Genomic DNA, 21,942 nt, shown 5'->3' on the forward strand with positions numbered 1-21,942 from the left:
AAAGCCGCGGGGGAAGCCGGCAGCGGGACAGCCCAGACGCCCCGCGGCTGTCCCGCTGCCGGCGTCCGCAGAGACTTTGCTCCCCGTCTGCCTGGTCTGCTGGTCTCTGGAAGCCGGAGGAGCGGCGCTACTGGAGCAACCCAGCAGCACCCCAGCTGCTCTGCCCGAGGTGTCCTGATTGAGCCACTGCTGAAACTGACCAGCGCTGACTACAGGAAGCCCGAGGCAGAGTTGCTCTGCCCCGGGCTTCCTGGAATCAGCTGCTGATCAGTTTCAGCAGCAGCTGACTTGGGGAACGCTTGGGGTTCTTAAGTTGATTCTGTATGTAAGTCAGAACTGGCGGTCAGTTTGAGCAGCGGCTGAATCTGGACGCCAGTTCCGACTTACATACAGATTCAACTTAAGAACAAACCTATAGTCCCTATCTTGTACGTAACCCGGGGACTGCCTGTACTAGCATTAAACACTGCTAGGTCTTCAGAGCAGGTCAGGCTGAGTGCAGATTACTTGGAAATATGTCAGGAATGCACAGTGAGCTCTTTTACTAGAAATTTTTAAGGTACTGTACTTCATATACAGCTTATTATAGTGACTGGGTGAGGGGATGTTGTGTCATCCTCTTGTGTGCTGAATTTCTCTGCCCTCTTCCCACCCCCCCAATTTTGACAACTTTGAGTTTTTTCTTGTTTGTTCTAATCTATTTTGAGCTATCTTTCTGCTTTTGTTAGTTGTCTGTCTGTCTTCTTCTGTTCTGTTTCCCATTTGTTCCTTCATTGTCATTGCAGATTCTTAGTGTCCCCTTATTGGATACCAGAGAAAACATTCTTTTTATATTCACTTGAGCTCTTCAAGTAGCGCTGTGTAGGTGAGCCACTTCACTTGGACAGGCAAAAACTTTAAGGGGAGCAGAAATAATGGTGCTATGCGTCAAGCAGCCAGGTTACCTACTCTAGTGGCTGCTGTATCTTTCCCTTTCTCTCTCAAAAGTTATGTCTATTCAGTGAACAAGAAACCCATGGCTGGCCTGAGCCCACTGACTCGGGCTTGCACAGCTTAGGCTGTGGGGCTGTTTCACTGCTGTGTGAACTTCAGAGTTCAGCTTGGAGTCCCAGAACTCCATCCCAAGCCTAGGAGTCAGCACAAAAAGGAAAGAGTTCTGCAGCCTAACTCCTATTAGCCCAAATGGGCAGGCAGGGAGCAAGTTGACAGATTTTGTTTTTCTTTCTGTGGAGATACAGCCCAAAGCCTCTCTCCACCACAGTGAGGTTCTCCACAATGCCATCAAAAGAAATTACCCCAGATAAGTAGAATTTTGAAAAGTTTGGCTTCATCGTGAACCTACATGCACTGCTGTGCCCACACACATACAGAACAGCCACCGCAAGGCTTCTGTAGACATGGCTGTAGAGGAAGTTTTGGGGGTTTTTTAAGGTGCTGTCAGGAAGAAGTTCCTGTCTTACCGTACTGACTGTCAGTTCTGTGGACAAATAAGTCCTGCTAAATGTAACTGCACTCTGTTTAAAATTGCTCCTAAGCTATTTAGCATTCATTTTATGTTAGTAAACAATATTATTTTAAAATAAATTATATTCGATTTTTGTGAATTTTGCTTGTCTCCCTTATGATGGTCTTGGAGATGCTTCATACTAAAAAATAACTTTGGTGCTGAAACATTAGTTTTATATATAAATCCCAGTCATCTTGTTTTAAACCAGTGAAATAAATGCCTTTTTTAAAAAAACAGCATATAAATGCATGATTGCAAAAAGACACAAGTGGCCATCTTGAAAATTGAGCTCTGTGATGGTCGTATTGGATGCTAGAAAACCTCTTGTATTTTTTTGCTATGATTGTCATACCAATATACATCAAGCCTTAGTGCATCCTTGTAAGTTCAGTCAGGTTTAATTGTGTGTGTGATCAAACTAACTACAGGTTTGAGGCTTTGTGTAAATATACCAAGAGACAGGAAGGTTAGCTACTCTTTCCTCCTGGAGAGGCAGCTTTTGTTACTAGTATTGGATGTTAGAGACCATGTAATTGAATAAACGTGTAACCGCATCAAATTTTAGTCCTTATACTATTATTTGATAACACTCTGGGGTGGGGCCAGCAGCCAGTGCGCTACCGGCCTCCCTCCTGGAGAGCCCCCTGCCACCTCGTGCTTCTGCCTCTGTATCAGAAGCAGCGTGGCAAGCGGGAGCTGATCCATGAAGGAAGCCAGTTTTTTAAAAAACAGCTCCCTGCGCAGACTGGGTCATGTGGGGCGGCAGCAGCCCCTGTCGACAAGGGGCCCTAGCTCCCCACGTGCAGAGGCTGCACCGGCATCCTACGGAGCAGCCTCTCTCTATGGTGAGCCTGGGCCTGCCGAGGACAGAGGCTGCTCCGTGGCAGCTCTACCAGGTTGTGGCATCCCACAACCAGCCTCTGTCCGCGGTGAGCCTGGGTCTGCCACAGACAGAGGCCGCTTTGCAGCAGCCTCCCCTGTCTTGCCCTGCTACTGCCTCTGATAGCAGCAGTGGGGAGAGGAGGCAAAGCTAATGCTTGGGAGAATCCGACTTCATAAAAGGCAGCTCCCCACGAGCACGGGCTCCTGCCTATATTCCCTCCTTTCCCCTTGTGGTCTATAGGCAGCGGGGGCTGGCTTCCCAAGTGTATTGGCTCCTGCACACACCCACCCCTCCCACACACCCTCTGTGTTGCTGCTTCTCTACCAGAGTCAATAGCACAGAGGTGGAGAGGGCAGGTGGCTCTGCAGCATCCTGTGTTTGTGGCCTCTAATACAGAGTCAGCAAGAGATGGGGGAAATATGTGTAGGGGACAGGATTACCCGATAAGCCCAGGCTTCTTGGTTAATCATTAGTGAACTACACATTGGCTTCCCTAGCTGGTGGCATTGTACAACTCTGAACTACATTTAAAGAAATAAAACAATATTCTTTTGTAAGAAATTCCTTTTGAGAAATGAATTGCGTAATGAAGATATTACCTTCTAAGGTTCTTCCAGTTAATAATCTTATACTCATAGCTTAAAATTTAATTGCAGTATTTTAACCGTCAAAATGTGGTGTTTTATATTCCATTGAATAAGAGGCTTTAGGAAAAATTTTTTTGGCATCTTTATGGGTTTTTATGAATGAAAAATGTTTGAGTTGGTAGTGTATTTTTAAAATGCAATACACATTTTTTGGTACCCTATATTTGAGGATGTACAACAGGTCAGATTTTTTTAATCGTTTCCAAAACAACTATTTTTATAAGATGTAACTTTGATTTACGATTTTTTTACAACTCGTGGCATAAAAAGAAAATGTAGGATTTTTTTTCAAAAAAGCCCAGCATTTGGCTAATTCTTTCATTGAAGTAATGGTAATTTTACCATTTGATTTTTATTGGGAACAGTTAGGACATTGCTACATGCTCTGGAAAACATCACCTAATATATATTTTTTTAAAAAGGTGATTGGGATGAGCAGTTTACATTGAGTAGGATGATGAAAATGAACACTGATCCAACTTTTATTCTTCCAAGTAAAACTTGTTTTTAAAAGGAAGACTGTGAAAGGGGATTGTTTTCAGATTTTCTCCTTTTGGAGTCTCTCAATTGTGAGCCCAGTCTTGGAAGAAACTCAACATTCTTAACTTCCATCAACTTGGGACTTGACATCTTGTTCTGTGAACTGAGGATGCCCAGCATCTCTCTCATCCTTCAGATTCAGCAAACAGTGCAACTTCTACAATAATCTGCTTTGGTTGACTTGATCAGGTGCTGTGAGAATTCTACAGCAGCTGCAATCACTTTGTGCAATGAATATTGAAACTATTAACATGATGATGCACATTTACTGTCTGTTTGTACTCTGGTGTAGCAAGTTGAGATTTTGGGGAGGAGATGAAAAGGATGGGTACCATCACTATGCTTATGTAAAGAGCACCAGAGGAAGTTTAAGATACCGAGAGTATTAGAGAATCATTACGAAAGGGTGTAGGTGAGATGGCTGAACCAAATCTATTCAGAGACTGAATTCTCTGACTTTTTGAAAATCTTTATTTTTTTCCTGGAAAAATAAAATTTCCCTTCATCTTGGTTGGAATGGTGCTTTAATTTAATGCTCAGCCTGGATTATTAAAAAAGCCTGTAGAGAGGGCAAGGGGATTCAAAACACATTGGCTTTTTGCCTGGTTTAATAAAGTACAATAAGATGTTACATTTTTAAATGGAGATTTATCAGTGGAGATCCACTCTTGTATTTCCCATTTTATAATAGAAACCCACAACCTGCAGGCTAGGGGTGCATATGCTTATCAGCAGGGCTCGACAAATAATACAATCTGCTCGCCCGTGGTGACCCGGAAGAGCTGGGTTTGGGTGATCCGTGCATGCGCAGATTGCTGGACAGTGCGGCTGGTGAGCGGGGCTCGCCGCGGTTATCAGATACTCAGCTCGACTAGTCGCTTCTCACTCCCTCCCCACCCTCCTGCTTCTTCTATTAGAGAGAGGCAGCCCTGCAGGAGCCAGTGCTGGTAGAGCTGGCTTAAAAGCTGGCTCCCCCTGTTACCCACAGATTTCTCTGTCCCTTCCATACTACTGCAGGGGCATACACCCTTACCCAATTCCTAGGGCTCAGGGTGCATCTTCCTGCGGGTTGGCAGGATCTTTAGCCACTGAAAGAGCCTCACACATTGATATCCTTATCCTCTATTTATTGACAAATCCCAAACAAGCAGAATACACATGCTAAGCACACAGTGTCATACTCACCAATCCTGGTACGGGCAGACTTCCCCTGTTGCCCAGGAAAGATCAGTCTCTCTGGGTCTTAGCTGCTGCATGTCACTGTCTGGTCTTAGGCTGTGTCTCGGAGGCGAGTTCTTCTTCCAGGTATTCCCCCTTCTCCTTGGTGTTCCTTGTCTCCTTTGGTCTTCTTCCAGCCTTTTGCTTCTTTTTTCTGCTTCTTTTAGTTCCGATCTTCTTCCTGGTATCCTTCTTGGACCCCAGTTTATAAAACGAAACCTGAGTTCTGCCTAGCTATACCGAAAGCAATTATTTTAGTATAATTTTACTAACCAATCATAACAAAATTACCTAACCAATCATACCCCACCACCTTAATTGATTTCACCTAGCAAAATCAGACAAACAGTTACAAACCAAACAGATCACACAAACAAACAATAGAAAAGTAGAAACAAAATACAGGACTATGTAGCACTTTAAAGACTTACAAGATGGTTTATTAGATTATGAGATTTCGTGGGCCAGACTCACTTCCTCAGATCAAATAGTGGAAGAAAATAGTCACAACCATATATACCAAAGGATACATTTCTATCAATAGAAAAGTAAGGATACTTAACCATAGTTTGGATTCCACAACATTCTCTATGGATAAGCAGTTTCTTGCCAGACAGAATGGTGTTACTTACGTTTTCTTTACCCATCTTCAGATCTGTTTCTTTATCTGGTGACAATGGGGGAGCTATCAGGACAAAATCCCCTTCTCACAGCTTGGTGTGACGCTATTTTAATACAATTTAGATAGAATGTGATGATGGGACTCTAGGCCTTACAGCTAATGGCTGCTGCTCTTCAGTCTGGATGCAGAAGAAGGCTTTGGTTCAGGCCTACCACAGGCCTTCCAACATGGCTACAGAAAAGCCATATTGCTACACCCCCAGCACCGGGGAGGGAGGTGCTCCAGGGAACTGGCAGCACTTCCATCTTAGAAATGTAACACGAGTGGGGCTCTTGCTACTTTTCAAAAACAAAAGCACCAGGAGAGCAGGAGATTCAAGTGGTCTCCCGCTGGCTTTGTGCTCCCCGCACACACTTTGCTTTTGAAATGTACAAGAGTCAGCAGGACTCTGCTACATTTCAAAGGCGGAGGTGACCTTATCGACGAATCAAGTTTTGATTAGTTGATTGATCTAAATTTAACATCTTTAGTGCAAGCTTCAAATTTTTATTCTGTTGTTCAACCAATTGATGGGGAATCATTTCTTTTTCAAAACTGGAAAGGTAAAAATGAGAAATTAGAAATGCAATCTTTGAGCTGAGTCAGCTATTCTCAAGCTTCTGAACTTCCATTAATAAAATAAGAGATTCCCTGTAGCATCTGTTTACACTCACAGCCTGATGAATTACTTTTTCTCCTAGCATCTTTCTGCACCAGCCCAGAAAACTGACTTGTTTTCTGCTGCTTATATGTGGAACATGCACATAGGACCTGTAATTATCACTCTCTCCAGTATTTGATGTTTACTGGCTGTCGCTTCCTCTGCTATTGCTAGCCTTTTCAAACCCTCTTTTGCTGGATGAACTGATTGGGTTTGGATTTTGTGCTGACTTCTCACTGAGTAGACAGACTGTAAAGGTGAATTAAATCTGAATAATTCTTAAAGTTCCTTTGCAGTGTTGATGTAGCTATGTTCATCCCAGGATATTAGAGCCAAGGTTGATATAATTTCTTTTATTGGGCCAAATTGTGTTGATGAAAGAGAAACTTTTGAGCTACACAGCTGCTCTTTAGCTATGGGTAAGGTCACCATACTTTTACTTGTTTAGAATGTCATTCATAGGTAGTATTCAAGATGTGGCCTGTTACAACCTTGACAGAAAGGCCAAATAAAGGAGGAGCTACTGAGTTGCAAACTGATAAGCAATAAACCCCCTGCCTTTATTAGGGGTATATCTACATGTACAGTGTTGCAGCTGCACCATGTCTCAAGCCTCTCCATGCTGGTAGGAGAGATCCCACCCAATAGCATAATAAATAATAATACCTCCATGTGTGGGAGAAGCTATGACAGCAGGAGAAGCACTGTTCACACCAGTGCTTATGTAGGTGTCATTGTCATTGGTTTGTTTACATGCTTGAACAACAGAAGGTCTGCCACCATATATACTGTCTTAGAGACATACTCTTAGACTGATTTTGCTATAGCAAAGTTAAGAACATAAGTTCCCAGTCTCATCAGTATTGTACAGATTTCTTTTGAGGATAAGGCTGAGAGGTTAAATACGGGGTGATGATTTTTGTGAAAAGTGTTTGTGATGGTCCGCTGTCTTGTACAGGCAGTCCCCGGGTTACGTACAAGATAGGGACTGTAGGTTTGTTCTTAAGTTGAATTTGTATGCAAGTCGGAACTGGTACATATTGTAGGGGAAACTCTAGCCAAACATTTCTCCAGAGCTCAGTTTTATTCTCCCACACCTCACTTCTCTCAGTCCTTTAGTCTCAAGCTGAGGTGTCTGCTGAGAAAAGCTGCTCTGAGTCTCCCTGGTCTGCTGGGAGGGAGGGGGGGCACTAGCTTCGCGTCTCCCTGGTCTGCTGGGGGGAAGCAGCTAGTGCGGGGTTGCCTCACCCTGTTTGTAAGTAGGGATCCGATGTAAGTCGGATCCATGTAACCCGGGGACTGCCTGTATATGTTTTCTATGAGAGATAATTTGCGGGTATAGTGATTGCCTCATTTCACCCACGTTGTTGGGATGTTTGCTGCACTGGATGAGAATATACCACATGATGTGACATGCATGCGTAGAACCCATTGATCTTAAATGGTATGTTTTTGAGAGGTATTGACCCTCATACGAGTGGATATAGGTCTGCAGGTTTTGCATCTATTGCTATCGCAGGATCTGGTGCCACTTTGAATTGGTGGGTCCTAGTCTTTTGGGAGCTTGTTTCTGTCTGTGTGGTAAGCCTAATTTTTTTTTTTCCGGGGAGAGGCAGATTGCATTCAATGCTGATCTTGGACAGTGGAAGGCCAGGCAAGGCTGCTTACCATCCTTTTCTCCATTGGAGGTCTGAATGGCAAGGTGATCCATTTGTGATTAGCCACCTCCTGCTTTTGTTTATCCCAGGGTTTCCCAACCTATGGGTCAGGACCCAAATATGGGTCGCCATTACATTTCAAAAGGGTCTCCAGGTGGCTCTTAAGGAGCCATTCACACACTCTTTGAATTGCCCTGGGTCACCAAGTCTTCCTGAATTGTCAAAATGGGTCCCCATGTGGAAAAGGTTGGAAACCGCTGGTTATACTTTTAAAGTCTATCCTTAATGAATGCAAGATGTTTTGGGAACTAGCTCAAGTGATACATCTCTTGTTTATAACTTCTCTTGTAGACATGGAATATAATTTTGGAGAGGTGCAGACTAGAAATGTAAAATCCCAATTAATCAGTTGACCTAACATATAGCTGGTTAACTTAATGTTTAACCAGTTAGCCAACTAAGTGGGCTCCTATCCCTGAGATTGGGGCTGCAGGCAGCAGGCTCCTGGTTGGAGTCTGCTGCCTGGTCACAAATGGGCTGCTCTTGCCGGTCACAGGGCTGGGCCTTGTGGGGCTGGAGCAGGGAGCTGCTGTAGCCCCTACCAGTTAATCAGTCACATCCCTAGTCCAGATGTAAAAGTAACTTACATTTCTTTCAATTCCGGGGGGGGAGGAGAGGGCTCCGAGCAGGAGTTTGGGGGTGTGGGGTTTCAAGGCAGAGACAATGCGTTGGTACAATGTCAGAGTTAGGAGGTGGGGAGAGGGGGGACTTATCAGATAGTCGACTAGTCACTTACATCCCTAGTGTGGAGGGGCTCAGGACAGAAGATTGGGGAGTGTGTGTGGAGGGGCAGTGTGGGGAGGCAAGGACCCATCGGGTGGCAAGGAGGCTGAAACCCCTACCTGAGATTTGTACCAGGAGGCTGCTTTCTATTCCCTCCATCACTTGCAAAGTGAGAAGAAAGCTCACAGTGTGGGTCACTCGCTCCTCTGCTCCGCCTCTTTCCCTCCAGGAGGAAAAGGAATGCCAGGGTGCTGTGTGATCTGTCTCCCTGATGGGAACGGAGCCTGCAAGCAGCATCCTAATATGAATATTGGGGGATGGGATTTCAATCTTCCCTGCCCTCTCTCAAGGGTGTCTTGTGGGGGTTTGAGGCTGGGCCTTTTGAACTGTCTGCCTGCCTGCCTGCTGCTTAGTGTGGTAGCCTTCAGGAAAGTCCCTGGACCTCAGCTGGAAGCTGCCTCCTATAGCTGAGCACCCCAACCATTGGCTCCTTCTTGACAGAGCAGTGCACTAGCTTACTGTCACCTCTGAGGAGATGAGAAAGGGAGGAGGTGGTGTTCTTTTTTTTTTTTTTTTTTTAAATATTAGCCTTGTTATTACTTGTCTTGGTATCACTCTGTGTGGTCACCCCGTCTTTAAGTGAACCCAATCATTGTGCCTGTTAATTTGAACTCTGTAATCAGGGCATAAACTAGTTACTGTTTCTAGGCTGAGGCCTATCGGACGGACTCCGAGGCCTCAGATCTCTTGTGTGATGCCTGCTCCTTAGGATGTAGGACTGTATAGTCTGATTGCTCTGGACCCTGGAACCAGTGCTTCAGACCACTTTGAGCCCTTGCATTTGCCTACATCCATTATAATTCTATCAGTGCTGTGGGTGCTCTGGGCTTCTAGTTATATCCCTCTAGGGGCAATGTGGAAGGAAAACAGGGAACATAGGCTTAGCAATGGAATTCTTTAATCACAGACCCTTTACTGTTAAAAGCACTTTACTTGAGTTACAAAGTCCTCTGCATTTTAGATCTCACCTTGTCTGTGAGGCTGAAGTTAATGAGCATTTTTGACATCTCTCCTGCCTTCATTCCTTCATGTTCTACTTACATAAGGCAGTGGTTGGCATCCTCCTTCAGAGTAGCTCCCCTTATTAGGGCAGTCTGTTTCCCTTAATGCCATATACTCAGATGCTGCTCAAGACAGTCTACAACTGTCCCTGAAAGTCAGTGTACCATCACCATTCCCCATAGACTGCCACCCCTCTGACATGATGAGAGGTGGGGGAGTGGTATTTTGATTTGGGGCATGGGGTACAGTGCTGCTCAGATGTAGCCTGGATGTCCCTCCCTCATGGAAGGGTGACTTGACCAAATCTGCCACCATAGGCAGTGTGGATGTGAACGACTAGTTGACTGTCCGATAAAGAAATATTTATTGGATAGTCAACACACTAGTCAACTAGCTGCTTCCCCCCATTCCTCTTGCCGCCTCTGTCAGAGGCGGGGAGGTGGGGGTTTTCAAAGCAGCAGTGTTGTGTAGAGCCCGGGATCTGCCACTTTGAAAAGCGGCATAGAGCCCAGGGCCAGCTGGGAGTCCCCTGCTGATCCCAGGCTCCATGTGGTGCTGCTGCTTTGAAACACCACAGTCAGCCTGACACCGAGCTTCCTGTGGTGTTTCAAAGCAACTGCGTCGCATGGAGCCCACGGTCAGTTGGGGAGTCCCGCCGCAGGGAGCATGGGTGCTGCTTGAGTCCCCTACTGGCCCTGTGCTCCCCACAGCGCTTTTGCCTTTGAAGTATAGCAACAGCCCTACGGCATCCTTATCGATTAATTGAATAGTCGGTGCAAATTGCCAATAGTCAATTAGCGAATTAATCTAAATTTAACATCCCTAATAGGCAGCTACCTAATAGTAAACTCTCCATGTGCTCAGCTGCAGGGCACCCACCCTGTCAGTCTTTCCTCACTTGTGTAAGGAAAAAGCATTGGTCCATGGGGTGTGGGACAGTAGCAGGTTAAGCAGTAATAAACTAATTGCCTTTATTTGCTGAACTGAGAACACTTTTAGCTGTGTCAAATTATCATGGAAAAAAGTGCATTTCTTTTAAGGAGGATAATCCTGTATTTTACTTGTGCTTTGTACAGCACCAAACACAGTGTTGGCACCTAATGAATCAGAATAATAAATTTAAATGGGAGGCTGGAATGCTGCTTCTTTGGATTTAACATAGCTCCATTTTTCATTTTAATGGCTTGGAGATATTTTAGTCTTGTGTTTCTTTTTAATGAGAATTGTTTGAGGAAGAAAGAATGAGGGTGATAAATTGAATACATTTTAAGCACACTTCCCTTGTATGCATGAGATTTTAGTTGACTTCAGGGAAAAAAATCTTTTTGTCTAGACTATTTGGTGTTCATTAAAACACTAAGCACATCCTTCCCTACTTTTTTTTTTTAATCCTAAAGGAAATAAGTGAACCTGAGAGAGCCTTCAGTTTCTGGTTTTAAGGGTGCTTTATCCAGGAGATGTAAATCACATTTTGCTAACATGAAATCTTAAAATAGGCTTCAGTTGTAGTGGGCTCTACAGATGAGCTGTTTTGTATCCAGTCTGGCCTAATAACCTGATGAAAAGCAAGTTCTGCCAACTGGATCATATATTCGTGTTAACTGTATCTTTTAACATGATGAGCAGAGATCACTTGTCAAATGTATTGTGTAGTCACTTTTAAAGATCCTTGTTTGTTTCAGTACATTTTTCTTGCATTACCTACTTCTTCCATAAAGTTAACCACAAACTATATTATTGGGGACTCAGCTACAGCCTGTGGTGAGTAGGAAATAGATTAAACACAGGTTTTCCCTTTTGTTAAGCTGCCAATAGTGATGTCAGTAATGTTAATGAGCCTTACCTCAGCTTGCTTTAGTTCTAGCACCATCTATTAAAACATTTGTCTTGTGTGTGCTGTTTTATATGTTAAGGAAACACTGATGCTTGTTGATAAGAAACAACAGGACATCCAGATGATGACTTAAATCTGTATGGGGTGCTTTCCCCACTAAAACATTTAATAGCACACCAGGGAGAGGACAAATAAAATACTCCTACTGTTTAAAAGAAAAACTAAATACCTATTTAAAATAAATATTTTGAGTCTTTTTTTATGGAGTAAAATTTTAGAAAGTATGAACACACATTTTTAAGTATGTTACCATGGGTTGCAAACTAAAATTTGTTATGTTCTGTTTAGGCTGTTTTAAGTCTGCAAACCAGGTGTTGAACATGTGCTGCTAGAATTATAGAGTATTATCCCTGCTGTTTCACAGTTGTGAGAATTTCACATAAAATGTAACATCAACTTGGGATAGCAAGTTCAGTACCTAAAATTAGAACATGATGCAAAATCACCATGATTAAAGAATATTTTTTTGCATTTGACATAGAATAATTTAAAAGAATTTACCACAACTTCCGCTATTGAAAAGCAGACTGATTGTCATGTAACATTCACCAGTGTAAGTCCAGGTTGCACAGTTTAACACTTACAAATTAGTGAAGTGGGTTTATCTTTGTCAGATCATCTAATAAATAGGGCACTGCTTAATTTATGGTGTAATTTAGCAATCTTGTGTTAAATATGTATATGTAAAATGATATACAGTACCTATTTAATTGTCATATACATGTATATTTAAAAGTCATCACTTGAATAAAAAATTCCCTTTCCCTTTTGGCTTTTTGAATTCACACCTGAAATATCATTAAATCTCAGTATTCTGTATTAGTGAGATTACATGTTCCTGATGCACTGATACTCAATTTAAGATATTTATTCAGAAATCTATTTTGCTGTTTAATTCACTAGACAAAACAATGAAATTAAAATTTAATTTTGCTTCCCGATGACCAAAATTGAAAAAGGATTGGATTGTTATTTGACAAAGTTGAAAACTACAGAATAATAGCTTGTTAAAAGTGAGGTAGTATATAGCTGTTAAATTTGTATTTCAACATTGATTGAAAACCTGTAATGTAGTTATTTAAAGTACAGCACTAAAACCTCTTAATGTTCAGCCTGCTGGAATAATCTGTTAGCTCATTTTGTAATAAACTGCCTCTATTTTGTTTTGGCTGTATTTTTGTCTTTCACAGATGGGCATCCACTGTTACATAGATTTCCTGTGGAAAACGCCAAAATTTTATTTCAAATTATTAGGTAAAAGTTTGGCTCAATAATTTGGCTGTCTTACTATCAATTCACTCCCTTGGCTGAACTTGCCTTTTGGGGATTCTTTCTCCATGACTTAGCTTCTGCCATTGATGCTCTGAAGTGGTTGCATACAGGTAGTCTGAAAAGCCAAAGGGACAAAGAAAGGTCTGCATCTTGCGTTTAGACAACACCCTCGCCCCCTGAAGTGTCTTATGGGGCTCTTAGCTTTCTGTGTGCACAGAATGCTATTTCTCCTTGACATTCCATGTTGGACAGGGTCACATCTGCCTCTCACACCTAGCAAAAAAGAGGCAAGCAGGACTGGTAAAGGTGACTTCAGTGACAGGTGTGTCTCTTATGATCATCTTGTGACTCATAATGCCAGAGGCCTTGTAGCAAGCTTCAAAGTAATAAATAAATAAAACTTCTGTGGGTGTCCTAATCACCTAAAATATTTTTAGTGTGATCCCGGAGCCAGATTTCACTTCACCCTTTTAATTGGAAGTACAGGGCTGAACACCAGTGGTGAAGGAAATAATATTTTATTAATACACATCTTCCTTAGGGGAGGTGAGCAGCTGTCTGAATCAGAGAAAAAGGCTCAACATTAAAACAAAACAAAACCCAACACTATAATAAAAAAAAACTACCACAAAGTTGTGATAGAGAATTTTGATACTATGGCCAAGGTGCGTGCCTCATGGTCTGTGGGGAGATAACATAAGAAACTAATACGATTTTCTAATCATTCTCAAGAGACTAGGGAAAAAACACGTTAATGTCCCTTGCTGTGTCACCATGGTCTTCCATTTGGGCTATTGTACCTAGCTGCTGCTGCAAGCCATTATGCTCTTACAACCAGTGTGTAATACTCCGATATCAATGTGTATCATCGTACTCCACCATCTTCTACATCACATTTTCCCCAAAGCTGTATGTGGAAGGATGAGAGTAGCTCATGATGCAGAATAGCAAGCAGATGTCAAGAGGTATCTTGTCCCACCAATTAGTTCTTTCCAGTCCTCTTGCCTTCATGCATTGGTTTGCTTTATCTGTAGCAGGCTAAATCCAACCTGATGACACTATAGAAGGTGGGCTAGGCTATTGTTTCATTAGAATTAAAGACTCAGCAATTCCAGCTGAAGGTTATTTTTACCTGAAAGAGTGGAGGAGGAATTACTAGGGTTGTCTGACAATTAAAGGCCTTCTGCAACCTCCACATGCTTTGCATGAGCAATACTAATGTTGGTGGATAGTATTGCATGATTGGGTGCTTCTCAAAGCTTAAAGACTTCAAAGCCTAAGAGCTGCTCTCTGGAAAATGTCTTTTGACAGCCACTTGCTCTGTGATCATTTGTAGGCATGCCATATATATCTTATTCAGAAAAGTTGTATGATACAGTGTTTCTTGCAGGCACAAGTGGTTTTGTTCATTGAGAGGGAATTTCTGTATTAATTGGCTTCCTGCTTTCTTATATCCATGGAAAATTATATGACAGTCAAGGTACAAGGTAGTAATGGAGTCACCAGAAAAGTCAAGTTATCCATGCACCTGCCAAACACAATATGAAGGAACACTTGTCATGTGGCGATTGGTACCAGCCTCTTCCAGTTCGGGAACAGATAGGTATTCACCTTCGCTCAAAATTAAGTTCCTAAACATTGCTCAAAAGGAAGGGGGATTCTGACCTGTGAAAGAATGAAATGCACAGTTTTGCCTCAGGCACACTGTGGAAATGGCAGGATGTGAGGGCTGTCCTCTATCTATCATTCGCTGCAAATTGAAGCAATTTAACCCATTCCCTGGCAGAGGGAACTCAAGAACAGTTTCTCATCCTATTATATTTCTTGCCTGTGAGAACAGGGGAGAAAGAGTAGGTCTTTGCCTGAACATCTGAATAAGTGACTAGAGGTGCCTATATTCAAGATGGACACTTTCATTTCTATTTAACTATCTGCAGACAGGTTTTCTGTCTTTCAGGGATCTGACATTTGTCTTATGCTTATTGTATGATGTTAGACAGTAATTCTACTTGGCACATGGATGCCAGCTTTTTTCACTCAGATCATTCATGTTTTGGTCTGGAAAAGTACTTCCAGGATCTCTTCCAAAATCTCTGTAGTTGTAATAATTTCTTCTTTCTGTAATTCATTATTTCTTACCACTTCTTGGACTGTTTTGCTATTCAGGGCTCTATATGTAGAGAAATCAGATAGAGAATGATAGTTTCTGAAACTAAGGGATATATATATTAGGTATTATATAAGGTACAAAGCCTTGTTGGAGGAATGTTCAACAAAAACCAAGGCAACTATGAAGAAAAAAAAAGTTGTGCCTTAACAAAAATCTATTCCTTGTTGAAGCCCATTGGGAATGCTGGTTTCATGTACAGATAGCCTTTCCTGTCGAACTCAGGTGAGAGATCCATTAATTCCTGTTTATCCTGTCCGTATTTCACCTTGATGTCCATTGGCTGGGTGAAGATCCAGTGGTTTTTCCTTGTTACCTTAATGGAGAAACATGGAAGATCCTATATATATAGTGTGTGTGTGTGTGTGTGTGTGTGTGTGTGTGTGTGTGTGTGTGTGTGTGTGTGTGTGTGTGTGTGTATATATATATATATATATATATATATATATATATATATGTAATTTTTTAATCTACCCAGAGCTCAGTCACTTCTGAGATCTACTATCACAAGGACCATTCCTCCATCCAGAACCAAACAGGCTTGTCCTAACTGTACTGTGTTCTGAAAGAGGTGACATAAACAAGAATTGACGGTGAGATTATCTTTATAGAAATAAGTCTATAAAATGAACTTGTTCTACTTGCTGATGAGAAGTCCATCTGCTAGCTCTGATGTTTAAAGTCCCCTTAGAGCAGTGTTTCTTAAACTTTTTAAGACTGAGGAACATCAAACAATTTTTTTTATGGGGAACACCAAGGAATTTTTGTAGACCTCTCCCTCCCTCTCTCCTCTTCCCCCCCCACCCCCCCAAAAAAAGTGGCAATTTTGAACTCTGTTGTTCTCCACGGCACACTGGTGTTCCATAGAACACAGTTTAAGAAACACTGCCTTAGAGGTAGCCTGGAGTTCATCCAGGAAGATCTTTTAAATTGGATGCATAAGTGTCCAAGCTGAAAGGTCTGTTCTCAGCATTAAGTAAAAGGAGGGTTTTTTTTTACTAGGAATGTCAAAGAGTAGTTGACTACTCGCATTTCCTCCCCCTCCTTGCCCTGTGTCAGAGGCAGCAAGAGGGTGGGGGAAGCAGGAGCTCGTGCTGAGGGTAGCCAACACAAAAGCCGGTTCCCCCCAGCACCGTCTCTTCACTGGGACAGTGGCGGCAGAGGCACAATAGTGCTACAGCTCAGCCTTTTAATGTAGTAAGAGCTACTTGGCTCCTACTACATTTAAAAGACAGAGGTGCAGTGGGTTACCCCCAGGGCCAGCATGATTTGGGAGTGCCAGGGGCTAACCCTTCTGTGGCTCTTCAGTTTAAATGTAGTTAGGAGCCTGGCTGCTGCACATCCGGCTCCTACTGCATTTAAACTGCAGAGCTGCAGCTGTAATGAGTACCCCTCCCAACATTGACTAATTGAGTAGTCGATGGAATTTCATCAACCACTTGATTAGCCAATTAATCACAATTTAACATCTCAATTTTAACATCACAGTTTTTACACATCCCAATGTTAAGTGGCTTTCCAAGAGCACTACTCTTAAATCATCCTACAAGACTATAGATCACAATTTTCAACCGGCATTTTGGTTCTTATGGTGCTGACTTGATTGCATTCATATAAGAAGAGTTACATTTGTCTGTCCACGTAGTCTTCTCAATAGCTACTACCTCCAACTACTCAGGCTCTCTGTCGCTTTCTGATGTTTGGAGATCTTTGTGATGAGACTCCGTATTGTCCATTAATTCAGACATTTCAGTTCTAGTCTCCCTGGCCAAAATATATATATATTAGAATTGGAAAAGTGTGACAAGATGGGAGTCAATCCCAGAATAAAATGTGTGTCAAAACTGACGTCCTAGTGGTGAAGCACTTTATGTACACAAATTCCACAGGTCTAAAACGCTATTTATGCTTTTAAGTTATGATGCTATATTAACCTTGAGAAAGCACATCTGTTAAGCATATGGCTGTTAACTTTTGTTTTTGTTGTGTGTGGAATCAGACCATGCAGCACAGTTGTGCAGTTATAATATGGCTTGTCAGTGTGTGTGTGACATTTTTTTGGGCAGAGGAGGGTAACAAGTTGAGAAGTAGGTAATTTTAAAATATCAGTTTTCTAAGGTAAGCTTTCCTTAGCAGATAATGAAATGTTACGTGTTTGTTCACTTGTGTGCGTTACTTTTTTGCATGTAAGGCATACGTAACATTTCAGATGCCTGCTTTAGATTCCTTGTAACTCATAGAATCCTAGAACTGGAAGGAACCTTGAGAGGTCAGATTCAATCCCCTGCAAACATTGTTCCTTGTCCTATCATAAAAGGCTAAGGAGAATAATTTTTCTTCCTCTTCCTTGTAACAATTTGAAAGCTGTTATGTTCCCTCTTAGTTGTCTCTCTTCTAGAGAGCACAAAACCAGTTCCGTCAGTCTTCCCCCAGTCATGTTTTCTAGGCCTTTAATTGATTTATTGCACTTTTCCAGATGGTATCTATTTTGTCCACATCTTTCCTTAAATCTGTTGTCCAAAACTAGACACAGTATTCCAGTTGAGGCCTAATCAGCATAGAGGAGGCCAGAATCTTCAGAAAATAATTTCAAGAGTATCATGTCCCGTTGTAACCTTGCAGACATTGAAAATTTGAAACTGACCCATGTTACTACTACTATACGTATCCATTTCATGGTGCTTTTCTAAGGAACTAGTGAGAGCCAATTAATATGCATTGAAAGTGTACTTGAGTTACTGCTCCATATATATTTGGAGAGTCCTCCTAAGTTACAGAAATTCCTAGATATACAGCCTACTCCAACCTTCCCCCATTTCATTTTCCCAAAGGTTTAGGTGACTTATGCACCTAGTCTTTTCTATTTTATTCAGGAATGTTGAACTTACTGAATTATTTCACTAGATAATATTTCCCTGTCTCCAATAAATGCTTTTTTCCTCTTCTTTCTGTGTACAGAAGTCTGGAGAGTAATGTCCAGAAGTTGCACCAAGTTTCTTTACATAGAAGTCTTGATGGTACTGGTTGTTTGGAGAAGCAAGAGAAGATTTTTTATAAGCGTTTTATGACAGATTTGGGAGTAGAAGTAGATTACAAAAACATTAGATAATAGATGATCCACTCTTTTGACACTGAACATTGTTCTCTGTGTATTGAAGATATCCTAAAAGAACAAGCTTGACATAAGTAGAAAAACTGTACATCTCCCTCCCCATTCCACTGGGCAGGTTGGAGCATGTGACCCTACTATTAGGTACAGTTTGTTCTTGCACTAAGTTCATTCAGCTATGCTGGAGAAGAGCCATATATGAAATGAAAAGCAAATCATGCGTATTTCAGTACTTCTCAATTTAAATTAGGTGATTTTTTTTTTCCTTTGTTACTTGTCCTTTATTAAAGTATAGCATTACTATTTTTAGGTTCAACATAGTTGAAAGCTGTGAAACTATGTTAAGCTGTATATAGAGATTCTGGTAGGAACATTCCATTAGATTGCAATATGAGTTGAAGAGAAAGTTGAAAATAAATGAGAGATCTGTGAGAGAATTCTCCAGGGAGTTTTCACAGCATACCACACATCATTTGCAAGGATAGGCTTTCCTTTCACTTGAAGGACCACACAAAGTAAATTCTGTTTCTGGAGAAATTGAAGAGGACAGAACAGGAGGCCTTTTCAATTTTTAGTTCAGTGTCCCTATGAGAAGTCTTTATTTACAGGAGGGGAAAATATACCATTAATCTATCTTTTTAGGGCATAAGTAATGTACATTACGAAAAATATACACTATTATAAAATCTAAATCTTAGCTTATAAATTCTGACTTAGCCCCAAGTGCCACTAAGACAGTTAAAACACATAGTGGTGGTGATATGGGATATTGTTCACTGGTGGGCCACTTTGTCAAAGTCCTAGTTAAAATGATGCTCTACCATCAGGGTGTGTCTAGACTACAGGGGTTTTTTTTTGTTTTTTTTTAAAGTGGCCTTTTTTTCAAGAGAACTTCCCCTGCGTCTAGACTGCTCCTTTGTTCTTTTGAAAGTAAATCGAAAGAACGCGGCAGGTTTTTTTGATGGTGGAAAACCTCGTTTTACGAAGAATAACACCTTTTTTTGAAAGAACACTTTCGAATAAAGGCGCTATGTAATGCAAACAGTGCTTTTTCAAAAGAGAGCATCCAGACTGCCTGGGTGCTCTTTCGAAAAAGCAGCTTGCTTTTTCAAAAGTACTGGTTGTAGGCTAGATGTTCTTTTTTGAAAGAGGTTTTTTCGAAAGTATCTTTTGAAAAAGGCTTGCAAACTAGACGTAGCCTCAGTAAGGAGGTTAGGCTCAGAAGCAGAATTATGGTTGCAGTATCTTTTGGGAAATCAGATGTTGTCTATACGATGCATTAGTCCACATCAGTGGGATGCAAATTCTAATAGTACTGGTGCACCAAGGAACATCTAGTACATAGCACCAGGGGTAAACATGGACTAGTTGATGCTGGTTTAGACTAGAATTTACACCCTGCTAGTGTGGACTAACACCTCACATAGATGAGGCATCAATCTTCTGTCAGTGATATAAGCTAAATTTTTCAAAAGACATCAGTGTAGATTACCAGTGTGTCCTGACTTCTAGCTCCATGGTAATGGCCAAAATTTGCAGTGGTAGTCCTGTTGGGTGATGCATGGCACCTGCTCATATAAGAAGTTGTGTACCTTAGGTAGTCAGGAAAGTGGAATTTAACCAAAAACCTCTTCGCAGAGAGCATACAACATGCTAAACGGCTAATGATCTGGACTCCTTTCCCTCCCCTTCTTCCTCCCCATTCCCCCAGTATAGAAATTGGTGTCAGAACACTGTATCAATATACACATTTTAAATTGTTTTCTTTTTTTTCCACAGGCGAATCTCTCAAATGGGTTAAAATATATTTTTGATGGTTTAACTTCCTTGATGGTTTAGTGATTCTTACATGTTTGATTATAGTTCATGTATATCCTTCTTTTTCTAAGCTGCTAAATACGGAAATTTGAATATCACATGTCATATTTTGTTTGTTCAAAGCAGTAATTATAAGCAGTGTGTTTACAAGCCTGTGATGGTTATTTTCTTTCTCTTTCAATTTCAGAAAGATGACCTATACAACCTCAGCAAATCCTTCTTTTAACTCATGGGTATCCAGACTATAAATGTTACATGAATCACAACTAGGACCTCACATCCTCCTCCTCGTCCATAGATGGGTACGATGCATCCAGTTCAGTTTGTTTACTTTACACAAACCTCAGGAGTTAGTTGACTGAACTGCACATTCTATGTTGTGCCAAGCAAAAGCACTGTGACACCTGGACAATGAGTCTCTATTACTTCATCCTCTACCATAAGGACTTAGCTGGACACAGTGAACTGATGTGCCCACCACTGTCATGGTGAGAATGGGTATTGTACTAGCACATTTACATAATACATTTCATTTGCTGCTGAAAACCTGTATGACAAATCATCATTGTAAATTATTACATACAAAACTGTTAATGTTGGTTGAAGAGTATTAAATATTTAACATAGGTTTTGATTTATACACGTACTTTTTTAATTAAAAATAACTTTTTCCTACAGCACATCTTTTTTGATGTGGAACTGAGGTATACTATATTCTGTTGTAAACAGAGTGGGGAACCTGCTTAAAACAAGGCTAATAAGAATAGAGTAGGGTACTATTCTTGTTTTAAGATTGTAATTCAGAAAATAATATAATATGAATCATTGGCCCAAGGGCCTTGATTGTACAGTCATATTATTTACTGATCCTATCAGTTGTAAAATAACCCTGATGTTGAGCTAAATTGTTTCCAAGAGAAAAATAATAATTTTGTACTCCTTGTAAAATAGTCTATTAACGCAAATGAAGATAAAATTACTGTACATGGTATTTACAAGTGTCAACCTGAGCTCATCTATTGCACAGAAACTTACAAAAAGCAGAAAAAATAAATCAAAAGTCTTCCATTGTATATATTGTTAGGAGAAAAAAGGAAAAAAATAGACCCCAGAAACATGGGTGAAGTCTTCAAATCAAAATTCTTCCTGGAATGAAAAATGTGGGTGTTTGTAAATTCTGGAAATCTTTCTATATGTAATAAACTAGATACTGTTTTATCTGCTTATTTTTTCCCCCCTGGTAAATTATCTTAACTGTCTAACCTATCCACTTACAGACACTCTACTGACTGTGTGTGTGTGTGTGTGTGTGTGTGTGTGAGAGAGATGAATGTTGGCAGAGAGAGAGAGATGAATGTTGGCAGGTTACCATAGAGCTTGCTACTTCAGAGTTAAAATTTCAAGCATAATTAGGTAATTTTGTATGTAAATAGAGAGCACGCATCTCTGTTCACTAATACTTTTTCAGATTTCTTGGAAATTCTCACTCGTCATTCCATTGAAGTCAATGGAAAAATTATACACAGTTTTCTTTGGAAGTAGGACTTCCATGTGTAGTTTTTTTTTTTTTTAAAGTTCAGACAATTTTTTGGAGTTGACTGTGTGAAGGGGGCATTGCTGCTTCTCTGACACTATTCTATGTCCTTTTCTGGGTCTAGTGAATTTCCATGAATGAATAGAACCTGCAGGACTTCACTAATTGGTGGTGGGGGTAGAGTAACAGAGGTCAGGCTGTGCGCCTGGATTTCCATGTGAAAATATGGTCAAAAGATAATATAATTTGAAGCTTTATTGGTTCTGATGTCCTCTCTGCTGCTTATGTTAAGCAGCTCTATGTTGCTGTCAGTGCAGTTAAAGCTGGAGCTGTATTCCTAAGGATAGTTTGGCCATTGGACCAAAAGCTATCTTTGCACATTGGCCCGTGAGACCTCAAGGAATTTTTTTTCTCATTGTTCTTCAAAATCAGCAGATTTGGAAGTGTGCTGCCTTTGAAATTCTTACCTTTGCCCAAAGAAATTCTCTCTCCAAAGAAGTTGGTTGGAGAGAAATTCTCTCTCCAAAG

The 21,942-nt window shown here is 41.1% G+C and overlaps 1 protein-coding gene across 6 annotated transcripts in view; it reads left to right on the forward strand.

The window, feature by feature from the left end:
- IRS1 (insulin receptor substrate 1) overlaps nt 1-21,942 on the forward strand; it is a 190,708-nt gene that overhangs the window by 52,591 nt on the left and 116,175 nt on the right. For 5 of the 6 annotated variants that reach the window (XR_012906216.2, XR_016350365.1, XR_012906218.2 and 2 more), the window contains exon 2: nt 20,068-20,368. The gene's annotated coding sequence lies outside the window, so the exon portion shown is untranslated. Of the gene's footprint in view, nt 1-20,067; nt 21,105-21,942 lie in introns of those variants that run through there. The other variant, XM_075937583.2, reaches the window with a different exon arrangement.

This window comes from Pelodiscus sinensis, chromosome 10, assembly GCF_052426305.1.
Source record: "Pelodiscus sinensis isolate ZL-2025 chromosome 10, ASM5242630v1, whole genome shotgun sequence".
In the NCBI taxonomy this organism is placed as follows: Eukaryota; Metazoa; Chordata; order Testudines; family Trionychidae; genus Pelodiscus; species Pelodiscus sinensis.